This window comes from Kogia breviceps, chromosome X, assembly GCF_026419965.1.
Source record: "Kogia breviceps isolate mKogBre1 chromosome X, mKogBre1 haplotype 1, whole genome shotgun sequence".
Taxonomy (NCBI): Eukaryota; Metazoa; Chordata; class Mammalia; order Artiodactyla; family Physeteridae; genus Kogia; species Kogia breviceps.
In genome coordinates, this window is record NC_081330.1 from 63,197,268 (window position 1) to 63,218,807 (window position 21,540).

At 38.5% G+C, this 21,540-nt stretch overlaps 1 pseudogene; it reads left to right on the top strand.

Annotated features, from left to right (window-relative positions):
• The window catches only part of LOC131748439 (ubiquitin carboxyl-terminal hydrolase 44-like), a 178,655-nt pseudogene extending 168,758 nt beyond the window's left edge, over positions 1-9,897 (top strand).
• The last annotated feature ends 11,643 nt before the right edge of the window (positions 9,898-21,540 follow it).

Consider the following 21,540-nt stretch of genomic DNA (forward strand, 5'->3'; position numbering starts at 1 on the left):
AATCTTGGAAATAGAATAGACAAATTGTAAGAAACAGTTAAGAAGGACGTAGAAGAAATAAAGAGGAAGCAAGTAACGATGAGCAACACAATAAATGAAATGAAAAATACTCTAGATGGGATCAATAGCAGAATAACTGAGGCCGAAGAACGAATAGGTGACCTGGAAGATAAAATAGTGGAAATAACTATTGCAGAGCAGAATAAATATAAAAGAATGAAAAGTACTGAGGACCATCTCAGAGACCACTGGGACAACATTAAACGCACCAACATACGAATTATAGTGCTCCCAGAAGAAGAAGAGAAAAAGAAAGGGACTGAGAAAATATTTGAAGAGATCATGGTTGAAAACTTCCCTCATATATGAAAGAAAATAGTTAATTAAGTCCATGAAGCACAAAGAGTTGCATACAGGATAAATCCAAGGAGAAACACGCCAAGACACATATAAATAAACCATCAAAAATTAATTACAAAGAAAACATATTAAAAGAAGCAAGGGAAAAACAGCAAATAACACACAAGGGAATCCCCATAATATTAACAGCTGATCTTTCAGCAGAAACTCTGCAAGCCAGAAATGAGTGACAGGACATATTTAAAGTGATGAAGGAGAAAAACCTACAACCAAGATTACTCTACCCAGCAAGGATCTCATTCAGATTTGATAGAGAAACTAAAATCTTCACAGACAAGCAAAAGATGAGAGAGTTCAGCACCATCAAACCAGCTTTAAAACAAATGCTGAAGAAAAAAAGATGGCGGAAGAGTAAGACGCGGAGATCTCCTTCCTCCTCACAGAGACATCAGAAATACATCTACACGTGGAACTTCTCCTATAAAACACCCACCGAACGCTGGCAGAAGACCTCAGACCTCCCAAAAGGCAAGAAACTCCCCCACGTACCTGGGTAGGGTAAAAGAAAAAAGAATAAACAGAGACAAATAGGGACGGGACCTACACCAGTGGGAGGCAGCTGTGATGGAGGAAAGATTCCCAAACACTAGAAGCCCCTTCACGGGTGGGGACTGTGGGTGGTGGAGGGGGGAGCTCTGGAGCCGTGGAAGAGAGTGCAACCACAGGGTGTGGAGGGCAAAGCGGAGAGATTCCCACAGAGGATCGGTGCCAACCAGCACTCACCAGCCCGAGAGGCTTGTCTGCTCCCCTGCCAGAGTGGGCTGGGGCTGGGAACTGGGGCTCGGGCTTCAGTCAGATCCCAGGGAAAGGTCTGGAATTGGCAGAGTGAAAACAGGCTTAAGGGGTTAGTGTGCCACGGCTGGCCAGAAGGGAGTCTGGTTGAAGTCTGGAGCTGCCAAAGAGGCAAGAGACCTTTTCTTCCCTCTTTGCTTCCTGATCTCAAGGAGAGGGGATTAAGTGCGCTGCTTAAAGGAGCTCCAGAAACGGGTGCAGAGCTGCCGAAGACACAAGAGACTTTTTCTTACCTCTTTGCTTCCTCGGGCGCGAGGAGAGGGGATTAAGAGCACGCGTAAAGGAGCTCCAGAAAGGAGCGCAAACCGCGGCTGTCAGCAGGGACATTAGATTTGGGTGTGGGATGCTAATTTTGCTGCTGCTGCCACCAAGAGGCCTGTGTGTGAGCACAGGTCACTCTCCACACCAGCCCTCCCGGGATCCCGTGCAGCCCGCCACTGCCGTGGTCACGGGATACAGAGACAGCTTCCCCAGGAGTACACGCTGCATGCCTTGGGCCGGTGCAACGTAACATCGGCCTCTGCCGCCGCGGACCTGCCCCACACCGTGCCACTCTCTGCCCCCAGTCTGAGTGAGCCGGAGCCCCCAAGTCAACTGCTACTTTAACCCTGTCCTGTCTGAGCAAAGGCCAGACGCCCTCGGATGACCTACATGCAGAGGCGGGACCAAGTCCAAAGCTGAATCCCAGGAGCTGTGCGAACAAAGAGGAGAGTGGGAGGGCTCTCCTAGCAGCCTCAGAAGCAGCAGATTAAAGCTCCACAATCAACTTGAAGTGCCCTGCATCTGTGGAAAACCTGAATAGACAACGAATCATCCGAAGTTGAGGAGGTGGACTTTAGGAGCAAGATATACTATTATTTTCCCCTTTTTTTCTCTTTGTGAGTGCGTATGTGTGTGCTGCTGTGTGAGACTTTGTCTGTAGAGCTTTGCTTTCAACATTTGTGCTAGGGTTAGACCGACCCATTTTTCTGCTTTTTTAATATAAATTTTTCTTCTTAATAATTATTTTTATTATAATAACTATACTTCATCCTACTTTATTTGTCATCTCCCTTTCTTCCTTTCTTTCTTCCTTTCTTCCCTCCTTCCTCCCTTCTTTCCTCCCATCCTTCCTCTCTTCCTTGCACCCTTTCTTCCTCTCCTCCTTCCTTCCTTCCTTTCTTCCTTCCTTTCTTTCTTCCTTCCTTCCTTCTTTCTTTCCTTGCTTTTCTTTCCTTTCTATATTTTCTCACTTTTATTTTCAGCCGTGTGGATTAAAGGCTCTTGGCACTCCAGCCAGGCACCAGGGCTGTGTCACTGAGGTGGGAGAACCAACCTCAGGACACTGGTCCACAAGAGACCTCCTAGCTCCACGCAATATAAAATGTTGAAAATCTCGCAGAGACCTCCATCTCAACACCAAGATCCAGCTTCAGTCAAGGACCAGCAATGAACAGTGCTGGACACCCTAAGCCTAACAAAGAGCAAGAAAGATCTACAGCCCCATCCATTAGCAGAGAGGCTGCCTAAAATCATAATAAGGCTACCAACATCCCCATAAACACCACCAGACGTGGACCTGCCCACCAGAAAGACAAGATCCAGCCTCATCCACCAGAACAGAGGCAATAGTCCCCACAACCAGGAAACCTGCTCAAACCACTGAACCAACCTCAGCCACTGGGGACAGCCACCAAAACCAGAGGGAACTACGAACCTGCAGCCTGCAAAACCGAGACCCCAAACACAGTAAGATAAGCAAAATGAAAAGGTGGAAAAACACACAGCAGATGAAGGAGCAAGATAAAAACACACCAGACCTAACAAATTAAGAGGTAATAGCCAGTCTACCTGAAAAAGAATTCAGAATAATGATAGTAAAGATGATTCAGAATCTTGGAAATAGAATAGACAAATTGCAAGAAACAGTTAACAAGGATGTAGAAGAAATAAAGAGGAAGCAAGTAACAATGAGCAACACAATAAATGAAATGAAAAATACTCTAGATGGGATCAATAGCAGAATAACTGAGGCAGAAGGACGGATAAGTGACCTGGAAGATAAAATAGTGTAAATAACTACTGCAGAGCAGAAGAAAGAAGAATGAATGAAAAGAACTGAGGACAATCTCAGAGACCTCTGGGACAACATTAACATACCAACATTCAAATCAAAGGGGTCCCAGAAGAAGAAGAGCAAAAGAAAGGAACTGAGAAAATATTTGAAGAGATTATAGTTGAGAACATCCATAATATAGGAAAGGAAATGGTCAACCAAGTCCAGGAAGTACAGAGAGTCCCATACAGGATAAAACCAAGGATAAACACACCACAACACATAATAATCCAACTGTCAAAAATTAAATACAAAGAAAACATATTAAAAGCAGCAAGGGAAACACAACAAATAACACACAGGGGAATTCCCATAAAGTTAACATCTGATCTTTCAGCAGAAACTCTACAAGCCAGAAGGGAGTGGCAGGACATATTTAAAGTGATGAAGGAAAAACACCTACAACCAAGATTACTCTACCCAGCAAGGATCTCATTCAGATTTGATGGAGAAATAAAAACCTTTACAGACAAGCAAAAGCTGAGAGAGTTCAGCACCATCAAACCAGCTTTACAACAAATGCTAAAGGAACTTCTCTAGGCAAGAAAAACAAGAGAATGAAAAGACCTACAAGAAAAAACACAAAACAATTAATAAAATGGGAAGAGAAACATAAATATCAATAATTATCTTAAATGTAAATGTATAAAAGCTCCCACCAAAAGACACAGACTGGCTGAATGTATCCAAACACAAGTCTTGTATATATGCTGGCTACATGAGACCTACTTCAGACTTAGGAAAACATACAGACTGAAAGTGAGGGGATGAAAAAAGATATTCCATTAAAATGGAAATCAGAAGAAAGCTGGAGTAGCAATTCTCATATAAGACAAAATAGACATTAAAATAAAAACTATTACAGGAGACAAAGAAGGACACTACATAATGATCAAGGGATTGATCCAAGAAGAAGGTATAACAATTATAAATATTTATGCACCCAACATAGGAGCACCTCAATACATAAAGCAAATACTAACAGCCTTAAAAGGGGAAATCTACAGTAACACAATCATAGTAGGGGACTTTAACACCCCACTGTCACCAATGGACAGATCATAAAAAATGAAAATAAATAAGGAAACACAAGCTTTAAATGATACATTACACAAGATGGACTTAATTGATATTTATAGAACATTCCATCCAAAAACAAGAGAATACACATTTTTCTGAAGTGCTCATGGAACATTCTCCAGGATCAATCATATACTGGTTCACAAATCTAGCCTTGACAAACTTAAGAAAATTGAAATCGTATCAAGTATCTTTTCCGACCACAATGCTATGAGACTAGATATCAATTACAGAAAAAGATCTGTAAAAAATACAAACACATGGAGGCTAAACAATACACTACTTAATAACGAAGTGATCACTGAAGAAATCAAAGAGGAAATCAAAAAATACTTAGAAACAAATGACAATGGAGACATGACGACCCAAAACCTATGGGATACAGCAAATGCAGTTTTAAGAGGGAAGTTTATAGCAATACAATCATACCTTAAGAAACAGGAAACATCTCAAATAAACAACCTTACTTTGCACTTAAAGCAAAAAGAGAAAGAAGAACAAAAAAACCCCAAATTTAGCAGAAGGAAGGAAATCATAAAGATCAGATCAGAAATAAATGAAAAAGAAATGAAGGAAACAATAGCAAAGATCAATAAAAGTAAAAGCTGGTTCTTTGAGAAGATAAATAAAAATGATAAACCATTAGCCTGACTCATCAAGAATAAAAGGGAGAAGACTCAAATCAATAGAATTAGAAATGAAAAAGGAGATGTAACAACTGACACTGCAGAAATACAAAAGATTGTTAGAGATTACTACAAGCAACTCTATGCCAATAAAATGGACAACCTGGAAAAAACGGACAAATTCTTAGAAATGCACAAGCTGCCGAGACTGAACCAGGAAGAAATAGAAAATATGAACAGACCAATCACAAGCACTGAAATTGAAACTGTGATTCAATATCTTCCAAAAAACAAAAGCCCAGGACCAGATGGCTTCACAGGAGAATTCTATCAAACATTTAGAGAAGAGCTAACACCTATCCTTCTCAAACTCCTCCAAAAGATAGCAGAGGGAGGAACACTCCCAAACTCATTCTATGAGGCCACCATCACCCTGATACCAAAACCAGACAATGAAGTCAAAAAGAAAGATTATTACAGGTTAATATTATTGATTAACGTAGATGCAAATTCCTCAACAAAATACTAGCAAACAGAATCCAACAGCATATTAAAAGGATCATACACCACGATCAATTGGGGTTTATTCCAGGAATGCAATAATTCTTCAATATATGCAAATCAATCAACGTGATACACCATATCAACAAACTGAAGGAGAAAAACCATATGATCATCTCAATAGATGCAGAGAAAGTGTTTGACAAATTTCAACACCCATTTATGATAAAAACCCTGCAGAAAGTAGGCATACAGGGAACTTTTCTAAACATAATAAAGGCCATTTATGACAAATCCACAGACAGCATTGTTATCAACGGTGAAAAACTGAAACCATTTCCACTAAGATCAGGAACAAGACAAGGTTGCCCACTCTCACTCCTCTTATTCAACATAGATTTGTAAGTTCTAGTCACAGCAATCCGAGAAAAAAAAAGAAATAAAAGGAATCCAAATTGGAAAAGTAGAAGTAAAGCTGTCACTGTATGCAGATGACATGATACTATACATAGAGAATCCTAAGGATGCTACCAGAAAATTATTAGAGCTAAACAATGAATTTGGTAAAGTGGCAGGATACAAAATTAATGCACAGAAATTTCTGGCATTCTTATATTCTAATGATGAAAAATCTGAGAGGGAAATTAAGAAAACCCTCCCATTTACAATTGCAACAAAAAGAATAAAATATCTAGGAATAAACCTAACTAAGGAGACAAAAGACTTGTATGCAGAAAACTATAAGACTGATGAAAGATTTTAAAGATGATACAAATAGGTGGAGAAATATACCATGTTCTTGGATTGGAAAAATCAACATTGTGAAAATGACTCTACTACCCAAAACAATCTACAGATTCAATGCAATCCCTATCAAATTACGACAGGCATTTTTTACAGAACTAGAACAAAAAATTTCACAATTTGTATGGAAACACAAAAGACTCTGAATAGCCAAAGCAATCTTGAGAACGAAAAATGTAGCTGGAGGAATCAGACTCCCTGACTTCAGAATATAATATAAAGATACAGTAAACTAGACAGTATTGTACTGACACAAAATCCAAAATATAGATCAATGGAATGGGATAGAAAGCCCAGAGATAAACCCACACACATATGGTCACCTTATCTTTGATAAAGGAGGGAAGCATATACAGTGGAGAAAAGACAGCCTCTTCAATAAGTGGTGCTGGGAAAACTTGACAGTTACATGTAAAAATATGAAATCAGAACACTCCCTAACTCCACACACAAAAATAAACTCAAAATGGGTTAAAGACCTAAATATAAGGCCAGACACTATCAAACTCTTAGAGGAAAACATAGGCAGAACACTCTATAATATAAATCACAGCAAGATCCTTTTTGACCCATCTCCTAGAGAAATGGAAATAAAAACAAAAATAAACAAATGGGACCTAGTGAAATTTAAAAGCTTTTGCACAGCAAAGGATACCATAAACAAGACCAAAAGACATCCCTCAGAATGGGAGAAATTATTTGCAAATGAAGCAACTGACAAAGGATTAATTTCCAAAATTTATAAGCAACTCATGCAGCTCAATAACAAAAAAACAAACAATCCAATCAAAAAATGGGCAGAAGAACTAAACAGACATTTCTCCAAAGAAGATTTAGAGATTGCCACCAAACACATGAAAGAATGCTCAACATCATTAATCATTAGAGAAATGCAAATCAAAACTACAATGAGATATCATCTCACACCAGTCAGAATGGCCATCAAAAACTCTAGAAAAAATAAATGCTGGAGAGGGTGTGGAGAAAAGGGAACCCTCTTGCACTGCTGGTGGGAATGTAAATTGATACAGCCACTATGGAGAACAGTATGAAGGTTCCTTAAAAAACTACAAATAGAACTACCATATGACCCCGCAATCCCACTACTGGGCATATACCCCAAGAAAACCATAATTCAAAAAGAGTCATGTAGCAAAGTGTTCATTGCAGCTCAATTTACAATAGCCAGGATATGGAAGCAACCTAAGTGTCCATCTACAGATTAATGGATAAAGAAGATGTGGCACATATATACAATGGAATATTACTCAGCCATAAAAAGAAATGAAACTGAGTGCTTTGTAATGAGGTGGATAGACCTGGAGTCTGTCATACAGAGTGAAGTCTGAAGGAGAAAAACAAATACCGTATGGTAACATATATATATATGGAATCTAAGAAAAAATGTCATGAAGAGATTAGTGATAGGATGGGAATAAAACACAGACCTACTAGAGCATGGACTTGAGGATATGGGGAGGGGGAACGGTAAGCTGTGACCAATTGAGAGAGTGGCATGGATGTATATACACTACCACAAGTAAATTAGATAGCCAGTTTGAAGCTGCCGCATAGCACAGGGAGATCACCTCTGTGCTTTGTGACCACCTAGAGGGGTGTGATAGGGAGGGTGGGAGGGATGGTGATGCAAGAGGGAAGAGATATGGGATTATATGTATATGTATATCTTACTCACTTTGTTGTAAAGGAGAAACTAGCACACTATTGTAAAACAGTTATACTCCAATAAAGATGTTAAAAAAAAATTCCAGTGTACATGCACCCTAATGTTCATTGCAACACTATTTACAATAGCCAGGTCATGGAAGCCTCCTGGCTGCCTATTAGCAGATGAATGGATTAAGAAGATATGGTACATATATACAATGGAATATTGCTCAGCCACAAAAAGGAATGAAATTGGGTCATTTGTAGAGATATGGATGGACCTAGAAGCTGTCATACACAGTGAAGTAAGTCAGAAGGAGAAAAACAAATATTTTATATTAATGTATAAATGTGGAATTTAGAAAAATGGTACAGAAGGACTGGTTTGCAAGAAGGAAATAGAGACACAGATGTAGAGAACAAACCTATGGACACCAAGGGGGGTGCTGGTGGTGGTGGGATGAATTGGGAGATTGGGATTGATATATATATGCTAATATGTATAGAATATATAACTAACAAGAACCTGCTGTATAAAAAAGAAATAAAGAAAATAAAATTTTGAAAAATGCCAGTGATTCCTCCATTAAATGAACACCAATAGTAACTCTTGGTGTAACATTACTGAGAAGTTTTGGAAATACTTGCTATATGAATTATGTTCTTCAAATATTGAGTCATTTACTTATTTTTTGACAATATTTTTCAAACTTGATCTGAACCGATGGCTGACTGTGACAGCTAGTGATAAAACAAGATCACCTTGAAGGCATCCTCCAGTCACAGATACAGTATATCAAATGAATGAATGCCAAGAAAAAGAAACAGGCTCTGTTGGCTCCAGACATACAAGTTTATCATCAGGACTAAGTGGTGGAGAATCAAAGAGTAGAAAGATAGAACTTATTCAGCCAAGGAAGCCAAGTTCATAAAACACTTCTCTCTGTCATGAATTGCATATTTTATTCCAAGTTATGTGGTCTGGAAAGTGGGCCTTGGTCACATCATTTGCTATGCTACACTCAGTATGGAGATTAATACCTGATTTTCATGGTTATGCCTAACAAGTTGCTCGAGAAATTTTTGTGAGCTTTTGGATAAAATACAGCATGAACTAGAGACAACTGATACCAGGATACCATCTCTTATCCCCCTTCTCAAAGGAAACTTATCAAACAGTTTATGAATGTTCTTCACAATATTTTTCATAGACAACTTCTTAGGTTACATGTCTCACATGTGACAACAAATCAAATATCATAGCACCTTTCTGGGACTTGTCACTGGAATTTCCAGAAAGATACCAATGTAATGGAAAAGATACTACTTCCCAGCTGTGTCTGGTTACTAAAATGTTGGCCAAATTCACAAAAACTGAAGCTGCAGAAGGAAAAATCTATATATGTGACCAGTGTAATTCAAATCATAGAAGGTTTTCCTCAAAACAAGTTATACTCACAGAAGCCCCCAAACAGCTTATGATTTTTCACCTACCTCAGGTTCTCAGACTACATCTCAAATGATTCAGGTGGTCAGGACATAATAATTGAGAGAAGATTGGAGTTCATGTTGGCTTTGAAAAAATCTTAAACATGGAGCCCTATTGCTGCAGGGAATCTGTGGAATCTCACAGACCAGAATGTTTTATTACCTGCTGTAGTAATGCACCACAGGAAAGGATTTGGCTCAGGACATTACACTGACTAGTGTTATAATAATGAAGGAGGGTTCTGAGTACACTGCAATGATTCCAAGATAAATATGTGCACTATGGATGAAATATGCAAGGCACAAGCTTATAATTTGTTTTATACCCAGCAAGTTACAGATAATGGACATTCTAAACCCCTGTATGGTAGCCAGCATCACAAAGAAGAAATTGATACCTCTTCTAATGAAATCCTTAGCTGATCCAAAGACAGTGGGGTTTTCTTCTTGTGATTTGTATACATATATGTGTGTGTGTGTGTGTGTGTGTGTGTGTGTGTTAAAAGGGCTGACTTAAAAATTTTGAGCTTCATTGTATTTATTTTCTTACTAATAGATGCACACTATGTTTACACATTTTGTATCTAACTACAACAAACCTCTTTTTTACAGAGACAAATTAACACAAGTATATGTATATCAATGACAGTAGGTAAGTAAACATTTTTCAAGTACCTGGGAGGTTTTTATTTATTTTTTTAACATCTTTATTGGATTATAATTGCTTTACAATGGTGCATTAGTTTCCACTTTACAACAAAGTGAATCAGTTAAAACTATGCATATTTTCCCATATATCTTCCCTCTTGTGTCTCCCTCCCTGCCACCCTCCCTATCCCACCTCTCTAAGTGGTCACAAACCACCTAGCTGATCTCCCTGTGCCATGTGGCTGCTTCCCACTAGCTATCCACCCTACATTCGGTAGTGTATATATGTCCATGCCACTCTCTCACTTCATCACAGCTTATCCTTCCCCCTCCCCATATCCGCAAGGCCATGCTCTAGGAGGTCTGTGTCTTTATTCACATCCTACCCCTAGGTTCCTCAAGACATTTATTTAAATTAGATTTCATATATATGTGTTAGCATAAGGTATATGTTTTTCTCCATCTGACTTACTTCACTCTGCATGACAGATTCCAGGTCCATCCACCTCACTACAAATAACTCAATTTCATTTCTTTATATGGCTGAGTAATATTCCATTGTATATATGTGCCATATCTTCTTTATCCCTTCACTTGTTGATGGACACTTAGGTTGTTTCCATGTCCTGGCTATTGTAAACAGAGTTTCAATGAACATTTTGGTACATGACGCTTTTTGAATTATAGTTTTCTCGGGGTATATGCCCAGTAGTAGGATTTCTGGGTCGTATGGTAGTTCTATTTGTAGTTTTTTAAGGAACCTCCATACTGTTCTCCATAGTGGCTGTATCAATTTACATTCCCACCAACAGCGCAAGAGTGTTGCATTTTCTCCACACCCTTTCCATCATTTATTGTTTCTAGATTTTGTGATGATGTCCATTGTGACCAGTGAGAGAGGATATCTCAGTGTACTTTTGATTTGCATTTCTCTAATGATTAATGATGTTGAGCATTCTTTCATGTGTTTGGTGGCAATCTCTAAATCTTCTTTGGAGAAATGTCTATTTAGATCTTCTGCCCATTTCTGGATTGGGTTGTTTGAATTTTTGTTATTGAGCTACATGTGCTGCTTGTAAATTTTGGAGATTAATTCTTTGTCAGTTGTTTCATTTGCAAATATTTTCTCCCATTCTGAGTGTTCTCTTTTGGTCTAGTTTATGGTTTCCTTTGCTGTGCAAAAGCTTTTAAGTTTCATTAGGTCCCATTTGTTTATTTTTCTTTGTATTTCCATTTCTCTAGGAGGTGGGTCAAAAGGGATCTTGCTGTGATTTATGTCACAGAGTGTACTGCCTCTGTTTTCATCTAAGAATTTTATAGTGTCTGACCTTACATTAAGGTCTTTAATCCATTTTGATTTTGTTTTTGTGTATGGTGTTAGGGAGTGCTCTAATTTCATACTTTTACATGTACCTGTCCAGTTTTCCCAGCACCACTTATTGAAGAGGCTGTCTTTTCTCCACTGTATATTCCTGCCTCCTTTATCAAAGTTAAGGTGACCATATGTGCATGGATTCACCTCTTACTTTTCTATCTTGTTCCATTGATCTATATTTCTGTTTTTGTGCCAGTACCCTACTGTCTTGATTACTGTAGCTTTATAGTATACTCTGAAGTCAGGGAGTCTGATTCCTCCAGCTCCATTTTTCATTCTCAAGATTGCTTTGGCTATTTGGGGTCTTTTGTGTTTCCATAAAAATTGTAAAATTTTTTGTTCTAGTTGTGTAAAAAATGCCAGTGGTAATTTGATAGGGATAGCATTGAATCTGTAGATTGCTTTGGGTAGTAGAGTCATTTTCACAATGTTGATTCTTCCAATCCAAGAACATGATATATCTCTCTATCTATTTGTATTATCTTTAATTTCTTTCATCAGTGTCTTATAATTTTCTGCCTACAGGTCTTTTGTCTCCTTAGGTACGTTTATTCCTAGATATTTTATTCTTTTTGTTGCAATAGTAAATGGGAGTGTTTTCTTAATTTCATTCTCAGAGTTTTTATCATTCGTGTATAAGAATGCCAGAGATTTCTGTGTATTAAACTTATATCCTGCTACTTTACCCAATTCATTGATTAGCTCTAGTTGTTTTCTGGTAGCATCTTTAGGATTCTCTATGTATAGTATCATGTCATCAGCAAACAGTGACAGATTTATTTCTTTTTTTCTGATTTGGATTCCATTTATTTCTTTTTCTTCTCTGATAGCTTTGGTTAAAACTTCCTAAACTATGTTGAACAATAGTGGTGAGAGTGGGCAACCTTGTCTTATTCCTGATCTTAGTGGAAATGATTTCAGTTTTTCATCATTGAGGATGATGCTGGCTGTGGGTTTGTCATATATGGTCTTTATTATGTTGAAGAAAGTTCCTCTATGCCTACTTTCTGCAAGGTTTTTATCATAAATGGGTGTTGAATTGTGTCGAAAGCTTTCTGTGCATCTATTGAGAGGATCATATGTTTTTTCTCCTTTAATTTGTTACTGTGGTGTATCATGCTGATTGATATGCGTATATTGAAGAATCTTTGCACTCCTGGAATAAACCCCACTTTCTCATGGTGTATGATCCTTTTAATGTGCTGTTGGATTCTATTTGCTAGTACTTTGTTGAGGATTTTTGCATCTGTGCTCATCAGTGATATTGGCCTTTAGTTTTCTTTCTTTGTGACGTCTTTGTCTGGTTTTGGTATCAGGATGATGATGGCCCCATAGAATGAAATTGGGAGTGTTCCTCCCTCTGCTATATTTTGGAAGAGTTTGCAAAGGATAGGTGTTAGCTCTTCCCTAAATGTTTGATAGAATTCACCTGTGAAGCCATCTGACCTTGGGCTTTGGTTTTTTGGCAGATTTTTAATCACAGTTTCAACTTCAGTGGTTGTGATTGGTCAGTTCATATTTTTGGTCTCTTCCAAGTTCGGTGTCGGCAGGTTCCGCAATTCTAAGAATTTCTCCATTTCTTCCAGGTTGTCCATTTTATTGGCATACAGTTGCTTGTAGTAGTCTCTCATGATCCTTTGTATTTCTGCACTGTTAGTTGTTACTTCTCCTTTTTCATTACTAATTCTATTGATTTGAAATATCTCCCTTTTTTTCTGGATGAATCTGGCTAATGGTTTATCAATTTTGTTTATCTTTTCAAAGAACCAGCTTTTAGTTTTATTGATCTTGGCTATTGTATCCTTCATTTCTTTTTCATTTATTTCTGATCTGATCTTTATGGTTTCTTTCCTTCTGCTAAATTTGGGTTTAAAAAAATTCTTCTATCTCTAATTGCGTTAGGTGCAAGGTTAGGTTGTTTATTTGAAATGCTTCCTATTTCTTAAGGTAGGATTGTGTTGATATAAACTTCCCTCTTAGAACTGTTTTTGCTGCATCCCATAGGTTTTGCGTCATTGTGTCTCCTTTGTCATTTGTTTCTAGATATCTTTTGATTTCCTCTTGGTTGTATTTAGTGATCACTTTGTTATTAAGTAGTGTATTGTTTAGCCTCCATATGTTTGTATTTTTTACACATCTTTTCCTGTAATTGATATCTAGTCTCATAGCGTTGTGGTCAGAAAAGATACTTGATATGATTTCAATTTTCTTAAATTTACCAAGGCTAGATTTGTGATCCAAGATATGATCTATCCTGGAGAATGTTCCATGAGCACTTGAGAAAAGTGTGTGTTCTGTTGTTTTAGGATGGAATGCCCTATAAATATCAATTATGTCCAAGTTGTTTTATCATTTAAACTTGTGTTTCCTTTTTAATTTTCATTTTGGATGATCTGTCCATTGGTGAAATTGGGGTGTTATAGTCCCCTACTATTATTGTTTTACTGTTGATTTCCCTTTTTTGGGGAAATCAGTATTCTGAATTCTTTTTCAGGTAGACTGCCTATTTACTCTTCATTTGTTAGGTCTGCCTGGTTTTTACTTAGCTCCTTCATATGCTGTGTGTTTTTCTGAGTTTTCATTTTGCTTGTCTTACCATGTTTGGGGTCTCCTTTTCGCAGGTTGCAGGTTCATAGTTCCCATTGTTTTTGGTGTCCGTCCCCAGTGTCTAAGGTTGGTTCAGTGGGTTGTGTAGGTTTCCTGGTGGAGGAGAGTAGTGCCTGTGTTTGGTGGATGAGGCTGGATCTTATCTTTCTGGTGGGCAGGTCCACGTCTAGTTGTGTGTTTTTAGGTGTCTGTATCCTTATTATGATTTTAGACAGCCTCTCTTCTAATGGAGGGGCTGTGTTCCTGTCTTGCTAGTTTCTTGGCATAGGGTGTCTAGCACTGTATCTTGCTGGTAATTGAGTGAAGCCGGTTCTTGGTGTCGAGATGGAGTTCTCTGGGAGATTTTTGCCATTTGATATTACTTGGAGCTGGGAGGTCTCTTGTGACGCAGTGTCCTGTCGTTGGCTCTGCCACTTCAGAGGCACAGCACTGACTCCTGTCTGGAGCACCAAGAGCCTTTCATCCACATAGCTCAGAATAAAAGGGAAAAAAATGGATAGAAAGAAGGAAAGAGGATAAAATAAAGTAGGGTAAAATAAAGTTATTAAAATAAAAATAATTATTAAGAAAGAAAATATTTTATGTAAAAAAAAGAAAAAAAATCGAGTGTCAGAACCATAGGGAAAATGGTGAAAGCAAAGCTATCCAGACAAAATTTCACATAGAAGCCTACACATACCCACTCACCAAAAGAGGAAGAGGGGGAAAAAAATAATACATCTTACTCCCAAAGTCCACCTCCTCAATTTGGGATGATTCGTTGCTATTCATGTATTCCACGGACGCAAGGTACATCAAGTGATTGTGGAGCTTTAATCTGCTGCTTTTGAGGCTGCTGTGAGAAATTTCACTTTCTCTTCTTTGTTCACACAGCTCCCGGGGTTCAGCTTTGCATTTGGGCCCACCTCTGTGCTTAGGTCGCCTGAGGGCCTCTGTTCTTTGCTCAGACAGGACAGGGTTAAAGGAGCAGTTGATTCAGGGTCTCTGGCTCACTCAGGCTGTGGGGCGGGAGGGATATGGTGTGCGGGGTGAGCCTGTGGCGACAGAGGCCAGTGTGACATTGCACCAGCCTGAGGCATGCCGTGCTTTCTCCCGGGTCAGTTGTCCCTGGATCACAGGACCCTGGCAGTGTCGGACTGCACAGGTTCCTGGGAGGGGCGCTGTGGATAGTTACCTGTGCTTGCACACAGGCTTCTTGTTGGCTGCAGCAGCAGCCTTACCATCTCATGCTTGTCTCTGTCGTCCACTCTTATAGCTGCAGCTCATGCCCATCTCTGCAACTCCTTTAAGTGGCTTGCTTAATCCCCTCTCCTTGCACACCAGGAAACAAAGAGGGAATAAAAGGTCTCTTGCCTCTTTGGAAGCTCCAGAGTTCTCCCGGACTCTCTCCCAGCTACCATAGTGCACTAGCCCCTTCAGGCTGTGTTCACGCCGCCAACCCCAGTCCTCTCCCAGCATCTGACTGAAGTCCTAGCTTCAGCTCCCAGCCCCTGCCCTCCCCGGTGGGTGAGCCAACACGCCTCTCGGGCTGGTGAGTGCTGGTTGGCACTGATCCTCTGTGTGGGAATCTCTCCACTTTGCCCGCTGCACCCCTCTTGCTGCACTCTCCTCCATAGCTTGAAGCTTCCCCCCTCCGCCACCCGCAGTTTCCTGCCATGAAGGGGCTTCTAGTGTGTGGAAACCTTTCCTCCTTCTCAACTCCCTCCCAGAGGTGCAGCTCCCGTCCCTATTCTATTTTCTCTGTTTATTCTTTTTCTTTGTCCCTACCCAGGTACTTGGGGGAGTTTCTTGCCTTTTGAGAGGTCTGAGGTATTCTGCCAGCGATCAATGGGTTTTCTATAGGAGCAGTTCCACGTGTAGATATATTTCTGATGTATCTGTGTGAAGGAAGGTGATCTCTGTATCTTAATCCTCCTCCATCTTCTTTCGAAACCTCTACCTGGGAGTTTTAAAGTTTTAGTGCTTACCTCAGACTGGTGTTACCTCTTTTATATGTTGATGTATTAATTGGCTCACATATTAATTTGTGCAGTCTTCTACTGAAGAAGTTCAGGTGACATCATTAAATTTTTTGTGTGTGTGTGGTATGCAGGCCTCTCACTGTTGTGACCTCTCTCATTGCGGAGCACAGGCTTTGGATGCGCAGGCTCAGCAGCCATGGCTCATGGGCCCAGCCACTCTGTGGCATGTGGGATCTTCCCGGACTGGGGCATGAACCCGTGTCCCCTGCATCAGCAGACAGACTCTCAACCACTCTGCCACCAGGGAAGCCCTATACATTTTAAATTTATCTTTTGTAGCTATTTTCCTTACAAATTCTTACTATATGGAATATTAGACTTTCTTCGCTAATAGTCTTACCAAAAACAAGACATTTCTTTCAGGTTTGTATATTGGAAGTTACGTTTGCCCCCTGAAGGGAGTTAAACTAGTACAAAGTAAAATGTCAAGGTATCATGTAAATACTCATTGATCATACTTATTAATATTCCTGAGGCTTTGTGTGTTACAGGGCTCTGAATAGACATTACTTTAGTTAATGGAACTTTCTTTTCCAAAAATTTATTAAGTTTTTATTATTGTTCTTTATTTGGTCTAGTCATACTGCATACAAATGAAGGTGACAGCTTTATTAGTATTAGGTTGAAAAAGTCCTGTATTAGGAAATTTTCCTTCAATTTTAGAGAACAAGTCATCTGGGGAAGCTGAACCTGAAGTGCAATGAGGATTTATCACTGAACTAGGAAATCATTCATGTCAAAAATACAGTTTGAGTATTAAATGGCTAAGATTTAAAATAATTCATCTATTAAATACCTATACAAGTTGTTCCTTTGACTGTTAAAAGAATTATACCTCATTAAAAATTTATGTGGTCAAGATAAAAAAAAAAAAACACACTAAATTTGCTATTGAAAACTATTTGTGTAGGTGTTACACTCTTTTGGCACTGATTCTCTTTAGCTCTGGTATTAGCCTGGGTTAATAAACTAAAAATGTGTACTGGGTGATGTAAGAAATATTGATTTTTCAAGTTTTCTTGTTAGTAATGTGATAGATGACACAACTTTTAATTATATTCTTTATGTCACATCATCTCCCAGAACATATATTTTATCTTCCTGTACTCATTTTTTAAAATTTTGACAAAACATTTCAATTATAGCAAATATATAATTGAAAAGAATTCCTTTCCTATCTAATTGGTTTACCTTTCTGTATGACTTGTTTGCATCTATATGTACACACCTGCAAAGTGAAGTGAATTCAGTTTCATTTGATCAATGTAAACAAAGTGTGTCATTTGGGTAAAAAATCATGTAAACAAGTAAACCAAATCATTCTGTCAAGGGTCTCAGTCATTATTCATGGTGGGATGTATGGAGCTCACATATGTAGTAAGATGAGTTGAAATGACATGACAAATACCTGTGGGCATATTTTCACAAGAATTTCTCCATCATTCAGTTTCATACTGCACACTGGAGAAAAGGAAACTATTCACTGTTGATGTCAGAAAAATTAAAGTTTACCAACATTCTTATTTTTTCTACTGTGCGTTTTTGCTTTGTGGTTACCATAAGGCTTACATAAAACTTCTTATTGGTATAATATTCAATTTTTAGAGGATAACAACATAATTTCAATCACATTTTAAAAGTTTATCCTTTTACTCTTCCCTCATATATTTTGTTTTTGGTGACAAAATTGACCTGTCATTATATTGTATATCCACTAACAAATTATTGTAGCTATAGTTATTTGTAATTCTTATGTCCTTTAATCTTTATACTAGAGTGAAAAAGATTAACACACCACAATATCACAATATTAAAATATTCTGAATTTGACTTTATAACTTGAATCTTACCTATGTGTTTGATGTCATACATTTTCATGTTACTAATTAGCACCCTTTCATTTCAGCTTAAAGAATTCTTTTTAGCATTTTTTATGAGACAGGTCTAGTAGTGATAAACTCCTTCAGCTTTGGTTTGTCTAGGAAAATCTTTATCTCTCCCTCATTACTGAAGGACAACTTTGCCAGGTAGAGTATTCTTGGTTGCCAGTTTTTGTTTTTGCTTTCTTTTGTCACTTTGAATATATCATTTTACTCTCTCCTGGCCTTCGAAGTTTCTGCTAAGAAATCCACTAATAGCCTTATGAGGGTTTTCTTGTATATAAAGACCCTTGTTTTTTTATCTTTTTTAATTTATAGAGTTTTATGATAATATGTGTTGTATAATACATTTTTGTTGTTCTTTAAGCATTTTAATGAGGTTTTCAAACCATTGTTTTTATTTTGAAATAAATGCACACAGAAAAAATATGACAGTAATGTACCCAGAGTTTAGGAATTAATCTTTTGCCATATTTCCTTTATTTTTTTCATGTTCCTATATTGTTTTCTTTACCTTTTTTTTTTTTTTTTTTTTTTTTGCGGTATGCGGGCCTCTCACTGTTGTGGCCTCTCCCGTTGCGGAGCACAGGCTCCGGACGCACAGGCTCAGCGGCCATGGCTCACGGGCTCAGTTGCTCCGCGGCATGTGGGATCTTCCCGGACCAGGGCACGAACCCATGTCTCCTGCATCGGCAGGCGGATTCTCAACCACTGCGCCACCAGGGAAGCCCTACCTTTTTTTTTAATACAAGGTTACAGGTACAGTTGCAGTCCCCTTTGCATCCTGTACTTTTAAGAAGCATACGTATTTCTCACATACAAATTGGTGTCTTCCCTGCCCTCCCATTCTTTCTCACATATTCATACAATATTGTACTGATTTTTGTTTTTATGAGTTACAGAAATGACTTCATGCATACATATCTTCCAGAAACTTGCTTTTTCACTCAACTTTATTTCTGAGATTTATTCGTGTCAGTACATGTAGATCCAGCCCCTTTGTTCTAACTTCTGTACAGTGCCCTGTCAAATGGAAGTATGTCCTTCATCCATACAGTCCCCACTGAAGGATATATGAGATGTTACCAGTTTCATGCTGCTGCCAGTGCTGCAATGGCCACCATCCTTGTGTGGAGAATACCAGTTTGAGTTAATTATTTTAGGAAATCTAGGAGCTCCATTCATGAACTTGGATGACCATATCTCCACTCAGACTCAGGATGTTCTCAGCTATTATTTCTTTTAATAAGCTTTCTGCTCCTTTCCCCATTTCTTCTTCTGAAACTCCAATAATGTGTATAATGTTTCCTTTAGTGGTATCTGAGTTCACAAAGGTTTTCTTCATCCTTTTTCTTTCTTTTTTCTTTGTTCTCCTCTTGAGACAGAAAGACAGCAGTGTAGCCATCTTAGAAAAGGACCGGGGAGTGACCTTGAACAAACAAGCTTAACAAACTCAGCAAAACAAAGCATGTTAAGTCTTGGGTGTTTGAGACAATATCAGAGATCCAAAGGGGTAAAACATTATCTCTGCTCCTTTGGTTTATGTACATAGTTTCCAAAGGACAAAAGTGAGACTATAAATCCACCACATAGCAGAATCACCAAACTCCCAGTTCCCTGAATGATATAGATGAAGACCTGACACACACTCCTATGTTTTTGTTTTTTGGGTTTTTTTTTTGTTTTTTTCTTTTGCAGGGAGCAGACCCACAGCAGATGAAAACTCCTGACTGCAAGCACATAAACATAAGACCTGTTGAAACCAGAAGGTTGATGATGCTCAAAACTTCACTTTGATGCCAACAAGTCTGAGAATTGAGCACAAACTGGGCAGACACCCTGTAGCCCTCTCCCTCACACTGCCTTTAAAATACTTCCCTGAAAGTCTTCAAGGAGTTGGCACCCTTTCACATTCTCTCTCCCTTGTGCACAAGTTATCCTTTCAATAAAAAGTATTGTTTGCCCAAAAATCATGTGGGAGCGATATTTATTTCTATGGTATTGCTGTTCAAGAATCTGGAAAAGGCATGGTAACATATCTTGACAAGCCAGTCATTAGGGACAGCTGTGCTGGGACACCCCTTTTTTGGGGGGGTCCGAGGCTCCAAGGACAAGCAGCCACCTGAAGCTCTTCTGTTTCAGCATCCTTGAAGCTGGAAAGTCCCTGTTGGGGCTCTCAGGTTTTGTTCATCTACAATGAGTAAGCATAACTTTTCCCTTTATCTTAATATTTTTTTCCAGAAAATTCCTCTATTTATTCCTAGTTTCTTGTTCATCTGGCAAAAAAGAGCATTTTGACATATTCTCTAAATTTTTGTATTTTATTTTATAATAATTTGCTTATTTATCTCAATGTAAATATTAAAAACGCATGAGAAATATTTTAACATTTGGCATTTGACTATTCCTATCTATTTCCTTAAAGTTTCATTTGTGTCCTATGATAATCTTTTAGGAGAGACAGCACATACGTCTCTCATACTCCTCAGACTCTACAGTCCCATACACATGAAAAATAAATACCTTGTGGGGATATGTTAACATAAACTTGGTTGAGACAGGAAGTCTATACAATACATCGGTATTTTATTTGTTTGCTTGTTTTGTTTTAACATCTTTATTGGAATATAATTGCTTTACAATGGTGTGTTAGTTTCCACTTTACAACAAAGTTAATCAGTTATACATATACATAAGTTCCCATATTTCTTCCCTCTTGCATCTCCCTCCCTCGCACCCTCCCTATCCCACCACTCTCGGTGGTCAAAAACCACCCAGCTGATCTCCCTGTGCCATATGACTGCTTCCCACTAGCTATCCTCCCTACGTATGGTAGTGTATATATGTCCATGCCACTCTTTCACTTCGTCAGAGCTTACCATTCCCCCTCCCCATATCCTCAAGTCCATGCTCTAGTAGGTCTGTGTTTTATTCCCATCCTACCCCTAGGCTCTTCATAACATTTTTTTTTTCATAGATTCCATATATATGTGTTAGCATATGGTATTTGTTTTTCTCCTTTCTGACTTACTTCACTCTGTATGACAGACTCCAGGTCTATCCACCTCATTACAAATAACTCAGTTTCATTTCTTTTTATGGCTGAGTAATATTCCATTGTATATATGTGCCACATCTTCTTTATCCATTCACCTGTTGAAGGACACTTAGGTTGCTTCCATGTCCTGGTTATTGTAAATAGAGCTGCAATGAACATTTTGGTACATGACTCTTTTTGAATTATAGTTTTGTCAGGGTATATGCCCAGTGGTGGGATTGCTGGGTCGTATGGTAGTTCTATTTTTAGTTTTTTAAGGAACCTCCATACTGTTCTCCATAGTGGCTGTATCAATTTACTTTCCCACCAGCAGTGTAAGAGTGTTCCCTTTCCTCCACACCCTCTCCAGCATTTATTTTTTCTAGATTTTTTGATGATGGCCATTCTGACTGGTGTGAGATGATATCTCATTGTTGTTTTGATTTGCATTTCTCTAATGATTAATGATGTTGAGCATTCTTTCATGTGTTTGTTGGC